The 25,413-nt window shown below is 39.9% G+C and overlaps 1 protein-coding gene across 6 annotated transcripts in view; it reads left to right on the forward strand.

The window, feature by feature from the left end:
• Positions 1–25,413, forward strand: part of PTPN4 (protein tyrosine phosphatase non-receptor type 4) — a 114,692-nt gene that overhangs the window by 10,161 nt on the left and 79,118 nt on the right. For 2 of the 6 annotated variants that reach the window (XM_082285432.1, XM_082285429.1), the window contains exon 1: positions 12,445–12,530. The exons of 3 other annotated variants lie outside the window; for them this stretch is intronic. The gene's annotated coding sequence lies outside the window, so the exon portion shown is untranslated. Of the gene's footprint in view, positions 1–12,444; positions 12,531–14,274; positions 14,355–25,413 lie in introns of those variants that run through there. One more of the 6 variants, XM_082285430.1, reaches the window with a different exon arrangement.

The following is a 25,413-nucleotide window of genomic DNA, read 5'->3' on the forward strand; positions in this document are numbered from 1 at the left end:
ACATTCACCATTCCAAAACAGTGTAATTTTAATCTTTTCTCTCAAGCTCTATTCATGTTAATTTGCATGTTGAGCTCTGTGCAAAGGTTGTCAGTGAAATATTCACTAGTGGATTTTTCCTTAGAGGTCAACCAAATGTTAAGCATAGTCTCCTGTTCTTATATTGTGGTGAAAATATAAAAAAAAGTCTTCAAAGAATGGAGTTGTTTGGTTAATTTTTATCTGTTCAACTGATAGTGTAAAGCATATCCTCCCCTCCAAAATGCTCAATTTTCTGATGCTAACAACCACAGAAGTGACCAACCTGTGGTAGTGCAGGCTTACACTGGAAGTACTTCCAGGCTTTTATGTTCACATTACACCTCAGGCCATGTTGTCTGGAACAGTCCTTTTGATCCTGAAGTTCTTAGGTGGGTTCTAGAAAGTGAGATTATCTCCAAGGAGGTGGTTTGGGCACACCAGAAGCATTAGAAAATTGATGGTGTTTTTCTTTTGAAGTAGCTCAAAGATGATGTGATGTGAAATACAGCACTTTGTGTTCAGTAGTGCTTTACTGCCTTATAAATGAACACTTTGAGTGTTGTTGCTTTTGGGCAACTCATGCATGCAGTTTCCATCAGGTAAGGGTACAGTGTTACCACCTGGGGTGGGCAGCACATCTGGAAGGGAAGAGTTTTGTTCTGGTTGTCAGCAGGGTACTCAGATTAATGGATTTTTCTGTATTCTAGTTTTATTTTTCTCTGTTGCTGATAATTCAGAAAACCAAGTTAAGCTACCAGCAGGGCCTTTTAGATGACAGTAACCTTTCCCCACCCTCCCAATCTCCTAATTCATGCTCACCAGACAGTCTGGTTCTGTGTGAGGAGAAGGAGGTGTTAAGAGCTTCTTTGTGGAATTTCATCTTGAGAACCAACTGATGCTGAGACTTGCTGCCACCAGTCCAGCCACCTTGAGATGCAGACCCACAGTCCCCTCCTCGCTGACCTTGATGCATGAGCAGGTGCATGTTTTGGCACTTGAGAAACATTTCAGCTCGGTGGAGACGTAGGAAGTATGGCCTGTCTCTAGTCCTTCCCTGTCCTAACACTTGGAGTGGAAAGACTCAGATGAAATTTACCCTGTACCTTGAGAAGTGTTTTGGTGGTGATGAGGGGAAAGAGAGGCAAGGTAGAGTATGGTGAGGAGCAAGATTGGTAACACAGACAATGTCATAACTGCAGGGCCATTAGTGTTCAGTGTTGTCATTTGGAATTACATGCGTTTAGGATTTGAGTGCTGTTACGGTGTTACCTTAAAAAAAATAGTATAGAAAGTGAAGTTGGATCTTCTGTTGGTTCCTCAAAGTTCTTCTCCATTTCCTTTTCCACTTCTGTCTAATTCAGATTGCATTTGAGTCAGCTGCTTTCATCTTGACACTTATGTCATTCAAGGATCCACAAAGTTAGTATGTTAATGTTCTGCATTTCAGCTGACTGATAGGTGCACCGAAACCTATCTTAATTTTGTCACTGCAATGTGAAGCTTCTTTTAATTTCCCAGATTGTTCAGCATTTATCGAAACAAGATAATGGAACGTTGCTGGCACAATTTGTAAGCCTAATGTTTGAAGTTTATTAAACATGGCTTTTTTTTCCCTAAAACGCATTCTTGCCCTTCCTCTGTTCTTGTAGGTGCTTTGAATGTAACAAATTTATAAGATGGAAGAAATTATAATGGGCATCTAAAAATGGTTTCTTTACGGAAACTTGGTTATGCTAAAGGGCAAAAAATCATTTTAGATTTGTCTAAAAGCAAGCATCCTTCTGTGTTTTTAGGTTTATCTGTTTTCTGCTTCTTTATGAAATACAGTTTATGACAGTAAGCAAGACAAACCCAATACTTCATGTTTTATTTGAAACCATTGTGGATATTACTAATCCTCTTTTGCACTGCTGCTCTTACACAGGCAACCTCAAATATATCAGAAACATTTTGATACATTTTGCATCAAATGTTTGTAATTTGTTTTGAATGCAAGAGGGAGAAATAGAAGAGGAAGAGCCCCCCAGAAAATACCAGAAGGGGTAGGAGATGGGGAAGACTGAGCAAGAAGCAATCTATCCAGCTCATGCAAGTAGGTGCCAGAAAACCTGAAACGTGGATAAAATTAAATATAATTATAGAAATAAGCAAGAAATAAGTTATTGCTTGGTACAGCACACTGTGTTTCATAGCTCCATATTGTCAGGTAATCCCTTTTATTGACCATGGTTTCAAAGTATATACAAGTATACACCCTGCTTGTAGAACAGGTTGTTAAAAATTTATCTCAGGGACCAAAAAATACAGTCCTAAGTTTGAGCCAAATCCTTCCCTGACCACTTTACTGTGTTTTGTACTTGTCATTCCTCTTCCAGAAGTGCTTTCTTCTGCCAGGGCAGGGTCTGTGAGTGTGTTGGACTCCTCCATACCATGATAAAAAAAACTAAAGCTACTATCTAATAGGTGTAACATTGAGTGTCTTAATAAACATTCCATCAGCTATATATGGATAAAAATTGTGTTTCCAAGTGCTTGAAAAAAGCTGTAATACATTCAATTTCTGCAGTATTGGATGAAGTAATCTGAATTCTTTTTCGTTTATTATTCTGTTTTTTCACGTGTTTCATTTTGGTACTGCTTGGTATTGGAACAGGCTCTTGACTGTTCTTATTTAACCTGCATCTGGTTTAGGAAGCTTAAAACTGAATCTGTTTGAGGTTTTGCAATACTGAGAATCATGAGAGAGGACCTTCATCTGTCCCGTGGGCTGTGCGCCTGACTCAGTATCCTCATATGAGGAATTCCCTCTCTACAACAGTATGACATAGTTGGTTTATGTTTGTATCTTATGACCTACTAAAAATACTCTCTTTCCTTCCCACTTACCTTCTAAGATCCTTTTCAGCAGAATCGGTGTATAGCCACCTTGTATGCAATTTCTGTATTTTTGCAGTGAATTATGCCTGCTTGATAGATATAGAAATTGTCCGAACTTATAAAGGAAATTTATGTTTTCAGAAAACAGTTTTCTAACTTAATTTTTAAGAATAAGTGTTGTTATGTTCTGAACACACTGATGACACTTTTTGCTAGATTTAAGCATGTGTTACTGGGAATGAAGTAGCTCGAATGTACATTTCCATAAGTGACTGGATACAGTGTCCATGAGGGGTTGTGAAAACTACTGGGATCAGCAGAGAAAGCATAAATTGGATCAGAAGCTGACCAGAGAGAGCCCTGCAGACTGTTATATTCTAAAAGCATTATTAGTCATGCTCTTCAAAAATGAGTCTTGAAATTAATCCTATCTCATTTATGTCTCTCCTTATTGAAAGCTGTAGATAATACAGAGTTCAGAAAAAATTTTAGTATATCAGAGAACTGGATTACCCCATAAGGCAAATAAGATAAACTCAAGATTTGAGTACTCAAAAAATTAATGCTATTTAATAATACAAAATCAAGTATTTCAGGCGTAAGAACTTCTCCTTGAATTTGAGTCATGAATTGGCGAGTAGGAAAGGAATTTGGGAATGGTGATAGTGATGTAAGTAATAGCTCCCAATGCAAAGCACAAGCAAGGATAACCCACCTAATACTTATCTGTGGGTCACCATTAGAGCAAAGTGTATTAGAAGAGTTTCTGCACCCACTCTTGCACTGGCTAATGATCTTTATTGCTGTCTTGGATAACAGAAGAGAATTGAGGACAGCAGCTCTGGAAGTCTCACCCACAGCACAAACTAGGGGTGATTGTGAATTTATTGGGGGAAAAAGCTTCAGTGCAGAATTTTAAAATTTTTTGTCTGGTAAACTTGTCATGGTAAGAGTCAAATTCATTTGTGTCTATAGAACATAAGATTATATTTTAAAAAATGTATTTATAAAGGTATTTTCTAAGAAATACTTCAGTCTTCTAAGACAGGTTCTCTTGTGCAGTTCTTTCCAGACTTTGCTTTTTGTATGAGAATACACCTGGAAAGAAAAAGCATTCTGTGAGAGCTTTGAAAGGTCTTAATTTTAAAAAAGAATTGCATAAATTGGATATCAACTGATAAGACACATTCACAGTTTTAGTGTCAATGTTAGAATCTCCATTTTAACAGTGATCTGTATTATATCTTGATATACTGGTATCTTGATTTACCGACCTTATGACAACAAACTGAAATAATGGCCTCTTACTTGAAGAGGTTTGTGCTGAAACCAGCTGAGGTTGGTTTCTCTGGAAACGAATGCTGCTACTGGTGCCCTATTAGGACAGACAAAAGGCCGATCAACAGGAACATCTGAATCTGAATGTCAAATGGACTAATGTGGCAACACCGCTAATTACTGCTCACTCTTAACATTTGTGTCCTTGTTCAGATTTACAGCGTATTTCAATAAGATTATCAGTCTATTATGCTATATATATATTTTTATCAAAATACAGGGAAGTGGAAAGTATCAATATGTATGGAACATAATATTTGAACGGGTAAGAAGTGAATACATATCATGGGATTGTTAAAAAATTGTATATAACTTGGACTCCTAACTACTTACAACTTTTTTAATGAGAAGTAAATTTAAAATATTATTTCTGGGTCAGTCTCTGTTTTAGAAAGAAAACATTGGTTTCTATACCAGTTAAATTGTTTTTGAAGAGTCTTATTTGCTCTCTGGAAAGTCGTCTTTCCGTTTGTAACCTAAAGCTAACTAGGCTGTCTAATAGACAGGTGCAGCTGAAAATGTATAGGGATCTTTCTTCTCCTTTCCCTAGGCCCAATTAAACATTGGCTACTGTGTATAAATATTTTTCTTCTGTAGCAATTACTGTTCCAAGACCTACACGGATGCCTGGTAGTCATTTTCCAGAAGATGTTAGCTTAGCCATGCACAGTTAAGCCCATGTCCCCTCAGCTCTTCTCACTGCTGTATTGACTGCTATTGACTATAGCAGTAACACATCCCTTGAGCACTGCAAACTCTGTGAAGCAAGGTTATCTATGGCTATGCAGATTCCAAAGTGCATTTTAAAGATATAATTATTCTAAATGTTATCCATACTTTGCCTTTTTAGGGAAATGTATACCTTCACTGGCAGCTTAAGAGTTGTATTCATACATCAGAAGCTTAAGAGCATGTATATAGGTGGGGCTGCTCCCCACTCCTGTGGGGAGCCTGCAGCATTCCTAGGGGGAGGTTGTTTCCTCCAACTGCCTTTGCCTTTCCAAGTCCAGTGCCACACGTAATGATCTTCTGTCACCAGGGTGTGATGGGGGTGTGTGCTCATTGGTGGTGTGGGTTGATAGGCTTTAGATTGGCATGGTGCAGCAGAAGCAATCATACAGTGGGTCAAGATCCAGGATGCTACATTCAAATAACTCTTAGAAAGATCCAATAATGACAGATGTTTGGAAGGAGCAGATCCTGCTTTCTTACTCCTTCAGCTGCTGCTGCTTTTCTGATTTATCCACAACTGGGCATCAGTTACAGGTCTTTGGACTCCATCCCTGTACAGTTACATGACATATCAGCTGGGAGGAGATATATCAAGCAGCTACATAATCAGCTTGGCCTTGACTACCCACCCCCTGCTGCCTGAGCTGAAAGCTTTAAGCCAGTTCTGTTGAATGCACTGGCATGAAACTCTCCATAGCACAACCACTGTATTTCCACACATCAGAATATCATTCTTTGTCTTTCATTGGCAAAAGTGGCAATGATTATTTTCAATATAAGTTTATCTATTTGGACATGGACATCTGCAGGATAAGAAAAATAATTGTGAATTAAAAGTCTAGACTCCATCAATATTTTGGCAAATAGTAAAACTGAGCACACAGTAAGAAACTTAAGTGAAAGTTCTGCTGCAGAGGCAGAGGCTGGTTGTAGGAAAATGTATTAGCACCAATTACAACAGTCTTTCTTTTTGGAAAGGTCTGCCAAAGTCATTGATCAAGATAAAATCCAATCTTTCCTGTGATTGTGTGCCAAAGATGATATGCTTAAGGGATAATAGAATTTATGCCAAGTTCTGTGGGATTCAAGGATTGCTTGTTGTTGGGGTCTCCTCCCCCTGCCATGGAGCCCTGGGAGAGGGGCCCTGGGGGGGAGACACGGGGTCTCCTGGCCCCTGGTCAGTCTCATTTCCCATTGGTTGGTTTGTGTTTCCCGGTGTGGCCAAGGACCCTGGGGTCCCGGGACCGGGGAGTTCCTGAGCTGAGCCCCGGCCATGCGGCTGGTGAAATAAACATCTCTGCAACATCTACCACGAATCTGTCCATATCTACTTCGGTTTCCACAGGACTCCTGGTTTGAAATATACTTGTTGCAGTAATCCCCGCTGCGACAAACTGGTGGAGGAATGCGAGCAAGATACCGATCCCTGAGGACAATTCGTGAGTAAAATAACCACTCTAGACCTCTCTCTTCTCATCTTGGTTTGGATATTCTCTCTGGACTATGGAAGAATCGTGGGAAATGGGGCTCTCTGAGCCACAGAGAAAAATGTATCTAGAAGTAAAAGAAATCCTTGAACAACAAAACAAAAAAGTAATGCAACCGGGAGATCTAGAACACTTTTTCATCTGGCTTTTCAAAAGGTTCCCCTGTGTTTCTCGAGACTTACTTTTTGATATCGAACCTCCTGTATCTTGTGAGGGGTGTTTCTGGGATGAGATCTGGGATAAAGTATGGGATCAAAGAGAAGCTTGCCGTGCATACCTTATAATCAGGGAAGCCCTTGAGGAGCATTTGAACGGTCCCATTACCCCTAAAGCAGAAGATCATACTTATCCCGTGGCCGAGACTGCGCGGCCGCCATCCCAGGAGCACATGACTGCAGCCGTGCCGGCGGAGGTGCCTGTGCTGGATGCACCCGGCCCCCTCGGGAGCGCGCTCCTTATCACGGACCCCATCCCTGTCTCGGGGTCCCCGGCCACGCGGCCGCGAGTGAGGGAGCGATGCCACAGGCGCCGCGGGTGCCGTGGGCCACGAGCAGCCAGGAACCGGGCATCGGCGTGGCAGCCCCCTCTGAGCACACGGCTCGGAGAGCCCTGCGGAGGGAGAAGCGGCGCTTTCCACAGCGACACGAGAAGCCGCGCAGCACAGCACCAAGCCGAAACTGGGCTGCACCCAAAGCAGCGTGGAGTTGGCGGAGCGGAACCACTCACAGGGCATGGGGCCAGCAGCGATGGCAACGCGGGGCCGCGCAGAGCCCAGACACGCCGGAGCAGCCGCAATGCGGGGCCCGGCCGAGACGTCGGAGCTGGCGAGGCAGCAGCCACGCGGGACCAGCAGCCACGACGAACACTCAAGCACGTGATAGGAGGAGTTGTAGCCACGAAAGTCACAGGAACTGTGAAATGGTACAATGTAAAAAACAACTACGGATTTATAACACGAGATGATACAGGGGGAGATCTGTTCATCCATAGAACTGCCATTAAAAGGAATAACCCTAAAAATTACCTGCAAAGTGTAGGAGATGGAGAAGTTGTACAGTTTGATATAGTGCAAGGAAAGAAGGGTTTACAAGCAGCAAATGTTACTGGGCCTGGAGGTATTCCAGTCAAAGGCAGCCGTTATGCACAAAATTATAAACGATATCCATCCCAGCAATTTCCCTACCCACAGCCTACTTCCCCCTTTTACCCTATACCCAATATGAACCCCTTCCTAAGTTTGCCCTATCCCCAGTTTATTCCTAATCCGTTTTTCACCCCATGGCTTCCCTATACAATTCCATTTCCCTACAATTCCTCTCCAGTACCGAGGGGGGGATGAAAAGGGGGAGGGAAGAAATTAAACCCTCTCCTGCCTCAGTTTCCCCACAGAGCATGCCCAGAGAGTTCTGTCTCCCTTTTGTCAGCCCTAAGATGTTCCACAGAATCTGATTGGACATTTAAAGACTCAAGAGAGTGTCTTGTTTTGTCTTGAAACTGTTCTTGTTATGTTTATCCAATCGTTTTCATTCTCCTTTTATTAAAATAAAACGGGTGAGATGTTGGGGTCTCCTCCCCCTGCCATGGAGCCCTGGGAGAGGGGCCCTGGGGGGGAGACACGGGGTCTCCTGGCCCCTGGTCAGTCTCATTTCCCATTGGTTGGTTTGTGTTTCCCGGTGTGGCCAAGGACCCTGGGGTCCCGGGACCGGGGAGTTCCTGAGCTGAGCCCCGGCCATGCGGCTGGTGAAATAAACATCTCTGCAACATCTACCACGAATCTGTCCATATCTACTTCGGTTTCCACAGGACTCCTGGTTTGAAATATACTTGTTGCAGTAATCCCCGCTGCGACAGCTTGTTAACTAGAAGAATTTTTTTTCTTTGAGTTGCATAAATTAACCTTTTTTCTAACAATTTATCTTTTGTTTATGTGTTACTGTTCCTTGTTCATTTGTACTGTCATCATCATTCTCCCCCCCACCCCTCATGCACTAGTCACTTTTCATACCACAGGGAGAAAAATTTTGCATCAAAAAGGCTGGCACAGCACGTGCTGCAGATAAGAACGGGAGTGCTCACTTGGATCAGATAAAAGATCCGGAACTCAGTAATCCTGACAGTGATGAATAACATGGAGAGTGTAAGACTTGTATCCTGTGTGCAGTGAACCTTCCTTGATGTAGCCACATACAAACTGATTATAAATCCATTCCTAGGTTTGTTTGGTTTTAACATGTAGGTACTGATAGCTGTAACTTTTATCGTGTAGAATATTTAACTATTTTTAAATGCTCCTGGTAAACTGAAACCCAAAAGCATTTCTGGTATCTTTCAGTCAAAGAAATACTGGGCTGAAAGAGGAAGGCACTAATGTGTTATCTTTTAAATAGAGTGCATTGTATAAGCTTAGTGTTCATTTTCTGAGCAAAAGAAAGAGCGAACATAAATTTGAAATTGTGAGGATCATGTTGTTGATACATATGGATGTAACTATTATAAAAGACCTTATTCTAATGCCAGTACCTGATAAGAACAGCAAGAGATGTATGACCAGTGTGGGCTGCTGCCACTGACTCACTGTGTAATGACAGGCAAATTACTTGGTTTTCTGCATCTTGTTCTACTCCTTTATAAATGAGAAATCGTTTCCCAGTCAAACTCTGAGATCACTGGATAAAAGGAGAAATTTTTTTGTACGCCTACTGAGTATATAAATTTGAAGATAGAAAGTGCAGCAAATACCAGGTTCTGTGGAAGTCTTCTACCAGTACAGACACAGTAGGATGAGTCTTGCTGCTCATTATGGATTCTGTTTAGCCACATTGTACTTTTGAAGACCTCTTAATGCACAAACAGAAAGAGGGGTTTAGGTCAGATTTAGCACTTCAGTGTGTATTCTGTTCATTTTCTTTCTGTAGTTAAGCACAGCTTCAATAAAACGTCTCTGATGTCTGCATTGGTAACTACCATTCCATTTTGTTTGATACGCCAGACATTGCACCGCCTTCAGATGAAACAGTACAGGGAGCCTTTTAGAGTAGTTTTCTGTCAATCTCCATCACCTCTGTCACGTTATGTCTTTGGCTGCATTTTATCACTGAATTTTCATGATGTTTTGGGGAACTTGACCTTTTCAGAATTGTCTGCATTGACACTGTAGTCTTAACCTCTCCCCTGGCATCTCCTGAAACAAAATACAAATTAATGATTCAGACACCACAAAACAAATCACACGCCACTTGTTTCTTCCCAATGATTCTTCATTGTCATTGTTTGCTGTATTGTATGCAAGTCCTTGTGTGTTCTGTGGTGAAAGGGACCTAAATAATGCAGGAAATTTTATGGGAGGACTTTAGCAGATAAGTAGGGAAATGATGCAACAGTTTCAGGTGTATATATATATATATGATGATTTGGATAAACACAGAATGACGTTATTTCAGCACTGACATATGGAAGTTAACAGGTTTGATGTATGCTTTGGTTTTTTAATGAAGTCATACTTTTATTGTGATAGTCCATAAGTAGCTATGGAAGTGGTGGGGAATACATGAAATTTCTGGTCTCCAGTGCTTCAAGGAAGAATGTGCTGTTGTCTCTTTTTGTGATTGCCCCTCTGTTTTTGCACCTTCATCTCCTTCCATTCCATTTATCATCATTCTTAATCCCTTTTTAATTTGCACACTTCCTTAGATTTTTTTCATCACTTGAAATGTTTGCTTTAGCTTCATCATTTAAAAAATTATTATCCTATCAATGATTCTAGTTATTACCCTATTTTATCTGGTTGTGTTCTGCCCCAAATTCAGTAAATACACAGTTGAAAGCTTCAGTTTTGAATTTATCTTCACATTTTCCTCATCTTTTCACCATTTTTCACCTTTTTGTTCGTTTCTGGAGATGGCTTTTAACAAAATGAATGAACGAATGATACTCCCTTAGCTGGATGCTAATACCTTTACTCTTTTCCTTGTTTTGACCATGAAGGAAGCCTTCCTCTCCTCATGGCCACCTGCTGCCCTCCTTGTGCTGCTGTAGTGCTTTTGCCGCTGCACAGTGAGTCATATTGGGGAATTGGTCTGACTGAGGAATAATTTTGCCAAAATTGTGTTGCTTATTTCCCCACTCTGGTTTACCATATGGCTGTACAAATGGCTATGTCAGCAGTAGGGAGAGGATGATGCAAGGCTGAAAGCGAGAGGCCAGACTCAGGAGTGGGTCAGGGATGCTGTGTTAGCTAACAGTGCCAGGTTATGTCAAAATAAAAAGAGTTTGTCAGAGTAAAGTGTAGTTGTCTGTGACGTTGTCGCATCCTACTTCTGGAAATCCTGATCTCTGCTGCTTTTTTCCTTAACCTCTTTCCCTCTCCCCCTTGCTGCTTAACATATTTTCTGAAGCTCCTTGTTAATCTCTTTCTTCTAATAAGTGATCAATAACAACGTCAATAGAAAGCCTCAGTGTGTGCAGGAGGTGGAGCCTGTTGTCCTCAGGATATGTTGAAAACCTATTTGAATCATTTGTGTGGGCATCATTAGCTAAACCTGTACTGTCACCCATAAAGTAATTACAGTGAGTTTTAGACTGGTAAGCTGTTGGGGTTGGATATGTATAAGTTTTAAAAAAAATACTTAAATCAGTAGTTGTCCAAATCAGTACGGTATGGTACCTGCTTATTCTGAAATTTGAAAAACTTTAAGCCATTTTGGTAGAATCATTGGTAACAAAAAAAATGTAATGCAACCTAATCTGCTTTCATAGTGTCTTTCCAGCAGTTACTGGATATCTTGACAACATGATATTTCATGTCCCTGAAATCAATCACGAGATGCTCTTGGTAAACAAATGCACTAAAGAATCCCTTCCTTTTCCTAAGTCTACAGAGATGCATTTCATTAGTTTGCGGTCAAGTTATTAACAAGCATTATAAAAGTGTTTGGCGGTTTTTTCTTGTTTCTGTGTTTGTTGGGGGATGTTAGTTTTACTCTACAGATATTAAACTGACACTGAAATGGGAACGTATACATCTGAAGTTATCTGCAAATATGGTAATTTTCAAAACTGGTCTTAGGTTAAAGCCCACAAAAAATACGAATTCACTTCTAAATCCAGTTCTGTGTTCTCCTATGTAAATAGACTTGACCCAAGCCTGTGTGTAATGGTGTGTCTGCATGTGTTGAAGTCTCAAAATGTCTCACCTAATGTAAGAATATCTTTTTGTTGCTCTTAAAAATTCATGTATATTATTGTTCCCTCTATTCCTGTACTTATTTGGGAAAAAGTAAGAGAAAAAGTGGCGTTGTTTAACAGTATGATGCACACCATGGAGACAGTTTCTGCAGCTTGGTGTGTACATCCTTTCAGAAAGGAATGATATTAGTTACCCTCTGGTCGGTCATATGAACTGTAGTTCATTGTCTTGTCCATGGCTTCTTTCTGCGTATCATAGTCCCAGTTACTGACTTTCCAAATTTCCGTTTGTTTCTAGGACAAAAGAATCAATGTTTGGTTCTTTAAAAGATTGAGCTATGAAGTAAAACAGGAATCTGAGCTTAATGCACTGAAACAAACGTGAGCTCACTCAGGTTACACATGATCATTCAGTATTGGGTTTTTTTCAGTAAATGGGTCATTTTCCAAAGTTTAACACCAAGAATTCATGCACTGTCCTGATGAAAGTGAACCACTAAATTCCAGTGTCTTGAAGTATAACTCCAAACTGGAAATGGAAAGCAAACTGTCTGTGGCATATAAAGTGTAAATAAATATGACATTTTGTGGGTTCCTCTCTAGATCTTCTCCCAAAATATCCTACAGCCTTATTATGTGTACGCTTGGGGATCTGATGCCTGTGTCATCAGGCTGGCAGCACTCCTCTGGGAGATCTTTCCATCACCTTCCTCCTGTTCTCAGTAGTTGTATAACGTCTTTTTAGCCTGTATCAGTTCTGTGTTGCTGGTGCCTGCTGGTAACATGGATCCTGCTGCCTGCTCTTTTCCATAAGCCCTTGAACACTCTTCTTTTTTCCCGACTGAAAGGAAAGCATGATCTTCATTCAGGAGTTGCTCTCAGTTTTCTCAGGTAATACTTCTCTTGAATTGCTGCCAGTGGAGACAATGGTTGTGTTCTCTTCAGCTAAATGTTGCTGACAAATTTTCAGTTTTCTGTGTGTCTCCTGTTGCCCTACCTAGATTTCAAATACTTTCCATAGATGTTGTGTTTTTATCTGTAAGTGTTCTGAAAACAGCCATTTAAGTAATAGCTCTCTGATCATCTTTAACTCTGATGTAGTTACGCTGGAAAGCAATTTTTTATTCTCTTAAACTCTCAATCATATTCAGTAGAAAATTGAAGGAAACTTCTTAGTGAAGCCAACAAAACAGGAAAACAAGCTAACTACAAAAGTGAATTTTAGATAAATGTTCAAACACCTACAATTTTAACACTTTTCTCATCCCTTGTGGTTGAGACTAAAAATTCATCAGTCCATGGAACTGCAAGATGAAATGTAAGAACCAGATTTGTAGTGGTATTAAAACTTGCTATGTAATGGTGGCATGGCTGCTCCTACTCCAGCTACCAGCATATTCCCATATCATGTTTCAGCGGCGTATTACAGTAATCTTATGAAGTGGCTTAATAGAATATATAGTGGCAGAAATATCAGTGGTCAGTCCTAGATTTTTTGAGTTATTTTGCCTTAGTGACCACCATGTCACAGAGATGTACATGTATATATGTATATATGCCTATATATCTGTTAAAAAACAGAGCCTACCACAAAGTATGCATTAGCTGTAGGTTTGGGTGTATGTGCTCTTGAGTTACTTATTTTGGATTTCTTGAGAGCTAGATGAGATTTTTCTGCACTTTCATGAGCTCTGTCAGCACTTGTTCAGTCTAGTTGGCACCTTTTCATTTCTCTCTGTTTTTTTCAGCAGATTTTCTTACAGAAAGGCGGATGATCTAAGACTGTGAAGAAATTCTAATTTGTGTTTCTCTTTATATACTTCCAGAGGACAGATGGACACGTCTGTTATTTAATAATGCTTATGTTACATCCTTCATGAGGAATCAGAATAGCTCCTAGCAGTCTGCCTGCCTGTCAGTAGCAGACACAAGCTTCTTGCTGATTTTGTGTTAAATAACAGGGATTTCTGCTCTCTGGGCTCTAGCTTTAAGAATTTGAGAGCAGCAAATTCTCAGATGGACACTGTAGATTCTTCATAGTCTTAGCTGCTAAGAAGCTCCCTCAGATTTTTCATTGACCTGGTAAATAAGCATGCTGTGCTGGTTCTGGGAGAGTGGGGGGCTACTTTTCATAAGGTTAATGTGGTGGTATTAAGCTCTTTACCATTGCGTCTCTCTCTGATGTACCTAATAACATCATGCTCATCATTCTTAAGAAATTGCCAGAGCATCCTGACATCAGCTTCTGCATTTGGAAAGGACAAGCCTTGATACATATCTCTCCTCTGAATAGTCAGAACTGAAGAACTCTTCAGAAACTCTTCAGCTTGAGATACCCTGCTATGGACTAATGCTGAAGGAGTGTCATGGTGCATGGAACTGGCCGCCCACTGTTCCATGGGCAGTGCATATTCCTGGCAGCCTCAGTTCAGTAATGTGTGATCCATCTGGAGCTGCCTCACCTTTGTTCTCTGGTTTCACAGACTCCAGTATTGGACCCACTAACACTGACTTCTGAGGAGAGGACCTCTTCCAGCAGTGGACAAAGCTGAAACTTGGCAAACCTTTACTGGACTGTAAAAGGACTCATTCATCTGTTTTTACTCTCTTTGGAACTTCCTGGAGCTACCGAAACATTTCCAGTCACGGGTCACCAGGATCTCCTTCCTGTGATCTAGGGAACAAATTGTATGTTGTCACATCTTTCCACATAAGGTATTAGCAATTTCATGGTGTGGTATCATTGGTGTTAGTGTGCTGACAGTTCTGAGACTGTTGAATTCTCTTGTTGTTACCCCATTTCAACAACTGCATGGTTGTGCCTAGGTGGCTACTCCATATGTGTCTATCATGGCTACAAACACTTGCTCAGGTGTACTTGTTCTGAAGTCAGTATTGCTAATGCTGCAGATGTAGTGGGTGGAGTTCAAAAGGATCAATTCAATCTGGATTTTGTTGGACAGAGTGCTCTGCGTAATCATAATGCATATGTAGTGGTTTCAGATCTCCTTTTTTATTCTGTTAAAGAATGTAGTTGCTACATTTGTTCCCAGGTTTAACCTGTAATGGGAAAAGAATCCTTTCCTTTTTGTGGGTTGAAGTTTTTTGCCTCTTCATAATATGGCAAGGTTGTTCATCTCTGTCACTGATCCCCTGATTGTTTCAGAGAGGACATAACTGGGAAAACTGAGCTAAGAAGCCAGTGGTTTTGGTTTGACCCTCTGCCCTTGGTGAGCCTTACTATGCTGGGCTGGTCTGTAAATCTTTGTAAAGAGGAAGCTTTTGAAAATACTGAATTTTCTAAAGTCCTGATTTAAAGTACTTCTTGTATTGAAAGACTTGGTTCCCCAGAAGAACTGAGTCTGATCTGTGACACTCTCATGGGTCTGTCATGCTCTTTAGAGAGAAGGTGGCTGTGTCTCATTGGTGAGTGTGGTGGCTATTGCTTGAGTGATACTAGTGTCTTCATTTTAATATCTCTTTTGAGCATTTATGGGAGCATGGGGAAGAGCTTTGTGTCCTCAGCTAAGCATAGTACCACTGTTCAGAGAGACTCTCCTTGCAGACCAACACTCCTGTTGCTTCCACCTGTGGCTCCTGCAGCTGCTTCTAGGGGAACTGGGCTGTGCTGCAGAGCTGCCAGCAGGGAAAAGTGTGGGTGAATAGACACTGGAAAATAGCAGAAGCCAGTTGCTTGGTTTTCTTTGTTAATGTGCACATTCCATATCCTGCCATATGTCTCTCTTCTGTAGCCTTTTAATTCTGGGATGCTCTAGATGTAAAGAGTTTGGGAAAGCTGAGTTTAATTACAAAAGAGGGCCTAAAGAAGCAGGTGTAAGAAAGCCTTTGGGCCTGACTGCAGGGGTATATGAATGAACAGAGTTTTTAAACACAGTGCCCAAGAGGAGCAGTGCAAATGTGCTGACTCTGAGAGCTTGTTGCCTTTTAATGCCATCTTCATTTGTATATTGGTACACTGTTCCTTCTCAGTGCACTTTTTACAATATTTTCACTGTAAAGAAAAGACGAGTCTAATCTTTTATCATCTGAGTGTCTCTTCACACTTGGAATTGTAGAATTGTTGAGGTTGGGAAAAACCTCTAAAGATCAAGTCCAACCATTAGATATCCATGTCCAGCTTGATAGATACAAAGCTTTCTTCTCTTTTTAAGTATCAGAAAACTTAACTACTGGACTTACTCATATCACTGCCAACATGTTTGTGCACATTGAGAATAAACTTGTACTTAATCAGTTTTCCTTCTGGGTCTTCTGTTCTGAAGGTCTTTTTTTTTTTGAAGGAGGTTGTCCCTAAGCATTACAGGCATTGAATTAATTTTGTTGGTGAAGATAATAGAAAAATGAAGTAGGGAGAAGTTCTAAAACACAGATTTAAGTCAAAATGTATGCATGCAGGAGACAGGGTGAAGTAACCTGACTTTGCAGGTTCTTTACAGGTTTTTGTAATGGTGTGGAAATCTTTCTGTACCGCATGTTAAAATGTGTAAAATTTAAAAGCCTTTTAATGGTTTTTGTTAATGCTGCATAAGTGATTATGTTGCCATTCATCTCTTCCATTCATAGCCATATAGAAAGCGTCTCAGCAGAATACATGAGACACTTACATCTGTGACTCTGACTATGGATGTACCTGGCATCTCTGTATTAAGCTTGGGAGCAGACTTGGGCATTGTTCTTGTCTCTTGGCTACGGTTTTTCTTCTTGCCTCCTGGTGGAACTTGTTTGATTTTCTGTGCATTTTGGGCACATTTGTGTGATTTCTTTTGTTGCCATCTTCTGTACCCACCCCAAACGAGTAGGGCATCGAGTAAGCCGGAGGAAAGTTGAAATGTGACTAGAGAAATGGACAAAATGTAGGGAAGGATTTGAGTGATGAAGGGAATTGAACAGTTAGAAGGGGGACTGTGTTAGGGTCTTGAGATGGAAAGAACATACATGGAAGAGATCTGGAGTATTTGCAGGAAGTGAATGGTACAGGGACTGATGGTTTTAGTGATGAATTATTACCTTTGTAGCTTCAGCATGGCTATGTCATCAACCTGTGAATCTGTAAGCATCAGCCTGTGAATCTGACCCATGTTTGTACCTGCCTTTCCAGGGAAAACAACAGGAGCACGAGCCAGGCTATTTTGAGATTACTTAATTAATATATTATTTAAATTGTCTGATGAGGCCTAATGACTTTTAAAGGACCCCATTTAAATGTCTGATAACATAAACTTAACAGTTTTATGTTCAGCTTAACAGTGTGGTATCTCCACTGTCCATTGTTATCTATTATTTCTGTCAGGAATCACAACATACTTGCTAAGACAAAAAATCTTGCTTTTCATGTCAAATATTTATAGAAGGATTCTCCAAAGGGAGACCATGTATCTTTATAAAACAAGAAAGTATATTGAAAAAAATTGTATTTTTTATATTATTAACATAATGGGCTGGTTTTTGACTGTAACGGTATTCATTAAAACTCAAATATTCATTATTGTAACTTGTTTGCATTTCTGTGCAAGTCTGTGTTGATACCTTAGAGCTTTTTATTATGACTAAATGAACTCTGAATGTAAGCAAGAATTGTACTGGGAAATTTTACAACTGCATTTTCCTTTATATGAAACATAAACGTCTTGAGAAAACGCTTTTAGAGCTTTTGGAAAACTAATCCAGAATTTTCTCAAAACTTGCTTCATTCATTATTTTTGAGGTTTGCTTACTGAATTATTCTTGCAGGTAAAATTTCTCATTTGTTCAAGGTAGCACTAGTGGTGAGTAGTAATCACACCTGATCTAATGGTGACATTTCTTCTAAGGACTGCCAGTAATTTGGTGCTGGCCCAGGCTGACCCCAGGTTGAATTCGAGATGTTCTTCCTTTGACTATCAACAGCCTCTGTGTATGGCATTACTCAGAGGCAACACTGGACATACAGTCATTTGTGCTCTGTACTTTGAGAGGTTGTGGCTTGTCTTTTTCTCCCACAGTAGCTTCTGTTCCCTTTTAGAAAAGAGAAATGAATCTGTCCCAGAATGCTGACTGCTTTGCAGTTGAGCAAAAAAAAAAGTGTTTAATAATGGATTTAAAGGAAAGGTATTTAAGGAAGTGGTGATTGTACTTGCTGGCAGCTTCCCTTCCACTTCTTTTATAGACAACAGCCAAAAATCTTTATTCTCACCTTTACCAAAAGGGTAAGAAGCTGGGAAACTTGGGTGCATTCTGAAATCTTTTGCTCTGTAGGGACACTTACGTTTATAATTGCTGTGAAAAGATTTGAGATTTTGGCTCTACAGGCTTGGAGGAGTTTCAGAGTTCATTTGTCAGAGATTTGCATCTCCACAAAGCAATTCACACTGTAAGTATGGGTCATAGAGATCCTTGAGAACTGAAATGCTGCACAGAAAGTAGTCTACTGACTAAGTCCTCTGCTGTGTGTGGCTTGAGCCATAATTACACCTGAGGATATAGTTATGTCCTAGATTTAAGGACTGCAGCACAGGTTCTGTGCTTAGTTCTGACTGAGGAGCTGTTGCCGTCTTTCATAGGGGTTTAACATCAGCATGTCTACATAAAGCTTGTATGAATTTCCAAATACTGAAGGTCTACTATAATAAAAATTGACTTGTGTAACTGAGACGCTTCTCAGGTAGCCTTGGAGTCTTTTTATGCTGTTATTTTATACAACAGAATACTGTTGTATAAAAATAACAAATGTGGTACCAGGGTGAGTTTTACACTGTGACTGTTTCTTATGCTGTCATTGCAGAGTGGCTCGGAAATCATATGTTTTTTCTTGCAGATTCACATTACCTTTTTATTTTGACCATGAAATTCCTTTCTGGCATTTACAGTGTGCCAACTTCGCTGCAGACAGGCTCACTAAGCCTTTCGTTAGGTCTCTGCTGTCAGGTTTTCATAGGCTACCACATGCTTCCAATGTTTGTTACGAGTTTGAAACAGAGAGACATCCAACATAATCACACATTACGTGAAGGACTTTTTCAGTAGAATGAAAGGAGAGCTGAGAGCACCGAGGAAATTGGTTCAAATCTGTCATTCAGACCTGCTGCCTTGCATAGCCCCTGGCTCAGCAGAGGTGGGGCTCAGGAGCTGAGCACTTGCCTGGGGCAGCAGAGAACTCACTGCAGGGAAGATGGGACAGCCCTGCAAACTTCTGGTTTCTAACAGCTTGGGGGCTATAATTGCTTCTGGTCTCTTACAGTAATCTCTATTAGCTGCAGTATAGTGGAAGAGACTATCTAAATGGGGGTTTTGCCAAGGATTTTGTAAAGCTGCTCTCTGTTGAAAGGTGAATTAGTTTGCATACAGGGCTCTTAAATCAAGTCTACAGCTTTAGTCCTTTGACTTCAAGGAGAAAAAGAATGCTATGTCCTTAGTTTTAATATAGTGGGAAAAGATTGTTAAAGGCCAGAACATGGCAATCTCTCCTGTATACAGTTGAACAGTAAAGTAGCATAAGTTCATTTTTAACAATAATTTATTATGCAAGTAGTAGGATTCCCTGGCAAAGAAAGCTAAATTAATCAGTGGATTAAGACGACTTCTGAGAGCAACTATTGTGATTGGATTATTTTAATGTGAAGATGCAGATGTCAGTTATAGGCAATATAGTAGAAAAGCTTATTTGTGTTAAACTTACTCAGAGTTTAGTGACTAGGTATGTAATCATCTCTGACAGCATGGTTTTCTTAGGATTAGGCTTTATTGAGAAGAAGAAAAAAAAATTGGTTCGGTCTTTCGTACCACAAGTTGGAGAACATTTGCCATGATGACGTGTGGGCTTCTGTATTGGGCTGTGGTTACAATGAAGTTGGCATTTAGAGTTGTGGTAGGGGAAAAAATCAAAACCTGAACTTGCCCCCATCCTCGCAGCTGAGACGTAACTGTGTGCTTTCAGCTGCAGCACAGTGAAGAGGCTCAGAGTGGGGATTTGAACCATACTGCAGCTTTAGTGACAGAGAACATATTTTTACAGGGTCCTTCCACACCTCTGGTTGTGTTACAAGGAAGAATAGAGGTAATTAGATTACTGTCAAGGCATCACGAGGGCCGATGGGCCCTTCCTTCCCACATTGTGTTGTGGCAGGGGGTGTGTGCAGGAAATCGATTTGGCCAGATGAAATAAAGTTCTTGGGAGCAGCAGAGAACTAAGTAAGTGCAGCTGAAGGCCCTGTGATATGCAGGTGATTAAACTGCATTCGAGGTTTTGTTCTTGTTTAGAGGTGGTAAATACGTGAGAGAAAGCATAAATAGCAGTGTGATTAAATAGTAGCATGACATGAAGCCTATAAATAGCCTTTTATAATTTTGTAGTACTTTCTCCTTTTAATAGCCTTTTGCTCTTTAATTTCAGCGTACACAAACTCTGCATGGGTGGGTTCATTTGCCCTTCTTGGCAATGTTTTATTCCACTGGAGTTGTGATGTTTCTTTCATTGCTTTGTTTTTAGTTGAATAACTGGTTGTACCATGGTTAGGTGCCTGTTTTTTCAGTAGATGTGAAACTTGATACTGAACTGAGCCAATATGATAAACAAGTATTAAAGCCTCTGTGTCTTCCTGAACGTGAATGCATTAGAGGAGATGGTAGAAGTTGTTTTCCTTCTAAAAATAAACTCAGTAAATAGTAGAATAATTGCATTTAATTAATCTCAGACCAACCAAACTGAAAGTTTCTTGCTAGTTCTGAATGGAAGCTCATTGTAGAAGTTTCCAGCTCCAAGCAAAATAGATAATTTTTCTCAGTTGATGTTTTATTAAATGTAAATACACTAGATGGCTTTTTTCTATATAGAAAATTTATACTCTATACCTGTAAAGTGATTTGCTAATATGCTAGTAAAAGAAATATAACTTCTCATTAAAGGTCTGAGATTGAATAGATGAGCTGTATAATACAGAAATACAGTTTGTCAGTGAATTTTAGTTTCACTTGGGTAACATGGTATCTTTATTCTGGAGCTGTAGTGCATTAAAAACTGTCTTTTTAGCTTTTTTGCCTTTTCCAATTGTATACCTTCAACTTTGTGCCTTTACTTCTTGGATGTAGGAATGTAGGGATTTCTGCTCCCCACCTTCCCCCCCCACAGTATATTCATAATTAGCCTTGACAGTGTTATGTTGCTTTTCACACCATTAATAGTGTCTGCTATTTTTGTTAGGTTAATTTTGTGGAAACTTTCAAGTATTACTGTCTAATTTTATGAAGAACAAAAGCTAAAAGCAAGAAAACAGTCATATTCAGAAACAAAAATATAGAACTTTAAGGGTTTTTTGGAAGTCTGGTTTGATGAACCCTGGTAAGAATTATAAACTTTTATGTGACTTTGGATCTTGTCTTTCCTCTTGCATTATGTTTGCTTCCAGCTTTTTTTTTACAGATGCTTCTGTAAATTTGTCAATTTATTTTCAAGAGAAGAAAATCAATCCCAAAAGGAAAAGTATTTTTAGATACTCTTAGACATATGAGTGAAGATAATCTATCTTCTTACTCATTTGTGTCCAAACTTGAGTGTAGTTTAACAATTTACAAAACTCTGAATGCATAAAGATGAGTGCAGGAGGTCTTCAGTCTGCATGTCAAAAACCGTGACAGGGTGTGACTGTTCAGGTCAGTATGCCACAATTTTGGAAACCTTTTGGTTTGGCTCAGAGTTTCACTTTGTAAGAAGTACAGATACAGTTGTTACAAAGTGGGTTTGTACAACATACAAATATGGGGTATACAGACATCTTTAAGATACTTTGCTGAAGAAACTAAACCCACAAAACTGTGATTTTTTTTTTCCTTTTAAAAATTCCATTGCATGTGAATGATCATGATTTAATTCTTTGAACATGAGTCAGATTTATTCACATAATTTTGAGTTTCTAGTCTCGAACTGGCTTGAAAATGGAAATTGTTTCCTATAAAAAAAGTCTTTGAGAGGAGGCAGAGGCAAGTCAGAAGAATACTTACTTAAGCTGAGGCGAACTTGTAAAATGTAGTAAATAAATAAATAAATAAAAGGAGGCCTTAACATTTGGGATGATGTAAAATAGGATGGTTCTTTTGCAACTGGGCAGGTGCACCAGCAAAACTGATCTTGCCTCATGCAGGAGCAACTTGTTCCAGTTCCCTGGTGTGCTTTGGGGTCTCTTCAGTGCTCATCCCATGGCCAACCAAAATGCGACCTGCTCCCTTTCACAGCCACAGCGCTGTGGAGAGGCCAAGTGCCCGGAGTGCAAGGCAGGGTGGCTGAAAGCCAGGGCCACGGATGGAGTGAGGTCACTTTTCTGGGCAGCACTGGCAGAAGACATCCCTTGGTTTGTTTTCTGCTGGAGGAAGAAGCGGAGTTGACAAGCATTTTCCAGACAGGTAGCCAGATAGGCATTATTTTAGTGTTTCCAGCAGAAAATTGGTGGGTTTTGGCAAAACTGAAATTTTCCATGTGAAAATTTCTATTTTTTATGGCAATGGCATTTTGCATTAAAAACTAATTTTGATGGAAGGTGTCCAGTTGGTTACACTGAGCCATAGAATTAGCATCTGCTGTGCTTAAATCTATTGGAGATAATTTGGCTTAGGTTTAGCAACTCTGAACAAAATATATAGACAACTTTTCCTCCCCCTGTCTAATACCTCAGTTTTAGTGCCAGCCAAAATTCAACTTGAAGTTGGCTATGAGTAGAGGAAAAGCTTTTTCTGAATTTTGCCGGTTTGTTTTCAGTTCAGACTGCCTTTAATTTCAAAAGCTTCACAACACAGATGCCATGGCTGGAAGTACAGCTGCCAGTTCCACTGGCTTCCCTGGACTTGTGGGTCCTTCAGTGTGCAGCAGTATTGATGTGTGAGTGCTCAAGTGGCTCATAGCAAGCCCACAGATATTATCCATCGTATGTTTTCTGTCTGTGTTGTTTTCAGATAATTGTGGTTGAGGCTCGTACAGCATACAGGATATGGGACTTGTGTTCATTTACAGACACATCAGATTAGAATGTGTAACTTTGCATCATTTGGTGTTTTACCCCTTTTATCTGCTTAATTGTGTACAACTGTTGAAGACCAGCAGTTATTTGCATGTAACTTTCCTCTTTTTGATTTCTTAAATTGTGTTTAAAAAGCCCTCTTATTTGTAGATGGAAAAGCTGAAATGAGAACCTAATTTTCACTTGCTACGTTTCCTCGATTCAGCGTGTGTAGTCAGGCTGTTGCTCAAGTTTAGAGCTGTTAATAATTAGTGTCATGAAAGGACTGTACTTGGTTATTCTAGCTACAGGCAGTTGAGCATTGTCATTAAAAGCTCAAAAATTTAAAAGACTCCTTTTATATACTAAGGAACTTTTGTTTTCTACTGGGTCTGTACAGAACTGTAAAGTCCTTTTTTTAATAGGTGAAGAAGTCTTCTTTTAAGTCATATTGGAAAGGGGAATCAAATTTAGTTATGCCTTGATACCTTTGAGGAAAACTGGAGGAAGAAATTTGGATTTGGGTGTTTGAGGTGGGGGGGGGGGGGGGGGGGTGGGGGTCTATGTTCTTCCTCTCCCTCCCTCCTCCCCTTAAGCGAGATAGTAAATACTAAGTTGTTATCACCTGGTGCTTCTGATTGTACTTTGTCTGAACTTGCATGGATTTCAGGTCTTTTTTCTTTTGATAGGTAAATATTTAGGCTTCCTGATCTTAGAGTTGTATCAGAGCCAGATTTCCCTATAATGAAAGATCTATTTAAATCTACTTAACCTAGTTTAGGAACACATTTTTAAAAGTACTGCAGATTTATTTTGAGAAGTCTCTATCGAGATATTTTAGTAATGTTTCGTTATAGTCTTCATTTATTACATCCTATTATAGCATTGAGTCATAAAAGCAAGAATAAGAGATCCAGCTCCAGGAATGGGAAGAGTTGGATGTTGTAATCATCTGTGTGGGGGTCATGGATTAGCATTTTTAATGCTATTTTCAAACAAGGGCAGGTTATGGATAGAATCGAGTTTAAAATAATGGAGGTGGAACTCACTTGGAAAACTTTTCTATTTATTCCTAGTAATCTTCACACATGATAAACACCTCCAAATATCATAAGCGGACAGCTGCATACTAGGAAATGAAGTTTTATGTCCTATAAATGCATTTGTATATTTGTTTAATTTATAGTATTTTTTAAATATAGGAGGATAGTTGAAGTCACCATTTAGTGATATTTAAACAGTGCTCCTGTTCCTGGTGTTTTGTTTTTTTCCTGGCAGACATATCATTTACTGACTTCTTCAGCTATCTGCCCTTCCACAGGGATTGGTTGGCTTTTTTTAAAGTAAGTTTAGATTTAATTTTTTTCCTTGCTAGTTTTGTCCTTTCCATCCTCAATGGCTTGTTGCAGGAATGTGGTCTGCTGCTGCTACAGAGCCTCTGTGTGTTTGCCGCCTGGCCCCAGCTGAAGTGTCGTGAGTTGTGCCATGGCCACAGCTGTGCACCCGGGGCTTCTTCCCTCTGTGGCCTTCCTGCCTCACAAGCTGGCACTGCTGTAGCTGGTGCTTGCCATCAACTTGTGTTTTCACATAACAGGCCTTAAATGATAGCAATATCATTATTTAAAGACATTTCTAGCCTCAGCTGTCTTCTCTCTGTTTCTTCACACCATGATACGGCTTTCCTAAACCATTCTGTAAAGGAGTCACACTGTGATCAGGTGATTCCTGAAGATCAATTACAGTCCATTGCTTAATAGAGTGATAAGTGTGCTTTTTTCTGGTTTCTTAAGGTGTGTATGGGTGTATTGCATATTGTAGAGAAATTTTCTATATTTTTGCTCAAAAGTAATCTCTGAAACCTCATGTGGCGTTCTTCACACATCTTGTTCAAATGTATGTGACTTGTTTCATAAAACTTCCGTAACCCGAGTAGCACCTAGAAATGAAAAGTCTTCAGGTCAGAAACAAAACAGCTGCACAAATTCATATGATGTTTCCAGTCTGATCATGACTTCAGTGTGTCACCTGCAGGACAGATGGGTTTGTGTTGGTTGTGAATAACCATAGGTGCTGGCTGTGAAGCTTTGCCTAAAGGCATGTGCACTCTGGACATATTTCTTGCATCATTTGAAAGTGATGCAAAGGTCCTGCTCTTCTGCAGTATTGTTATCATCAGGTCAGTGGGTACTGAGCCATGAGCTGGCAGGAACTAGCTGGAAGGAGGCTTTCTGTTGTCTTTGCATTTGTTCACACTCTGGCCTGTAGGACTGTTGCAGTGAAAAGGGAAGTGGGGGCCCTGATGAAGTAGGATGGGGGGAAAAAGGGTCTGACTGTTTTAATTCTAGCTCTTTCTTGGCTGCAGGCTTTTATTTTAGTGGTTGAATTTCTTCAGCATCTCTGACACTCTGAAACGGTAATGTGGTTTGGATGGGTGTTCACTAAGAGTAAATCTGAAGCTTAAAAATGCGTTTAAAATGAACCATATTGAGCTGTTTGGAATTTGTAAGTCTATTTGCCTTTTTTTTTTTTTTTTTTAAACTTTTTTCCTTGCCAAAGAAATTTTAATATCTTCTCAGGCTGTTATCTCATCTAGAGCCCTGGACAGTAAAGATGGAAAGGTTACTGTCTGCATGAGAAACATGACTGAGCATAAAAAGGGAGGACATAAAGGTTTTAGGTTCAAAATAATTGTCAGTGTTGATGGCATGGTTTGTAAGAGCTCTTTTTTTTTTTTTTCTTTTCTTAGTATTGCTCTTAAACTGCTGGCAGTTGTTGTAATCTCAAACTAATGA

Source organism: Coloeus monedula (assembly GCF_965178545.1).
Source record: "Coloeus monedula genome assembly, chromosome: 7".
In the NCBI taxonomy this organism is placed as follows: Eukaryota; Metazoa; Chordata; class Aves; order Passeriformes; family Corvidae; genus Coloeus; species Coloeus monedula.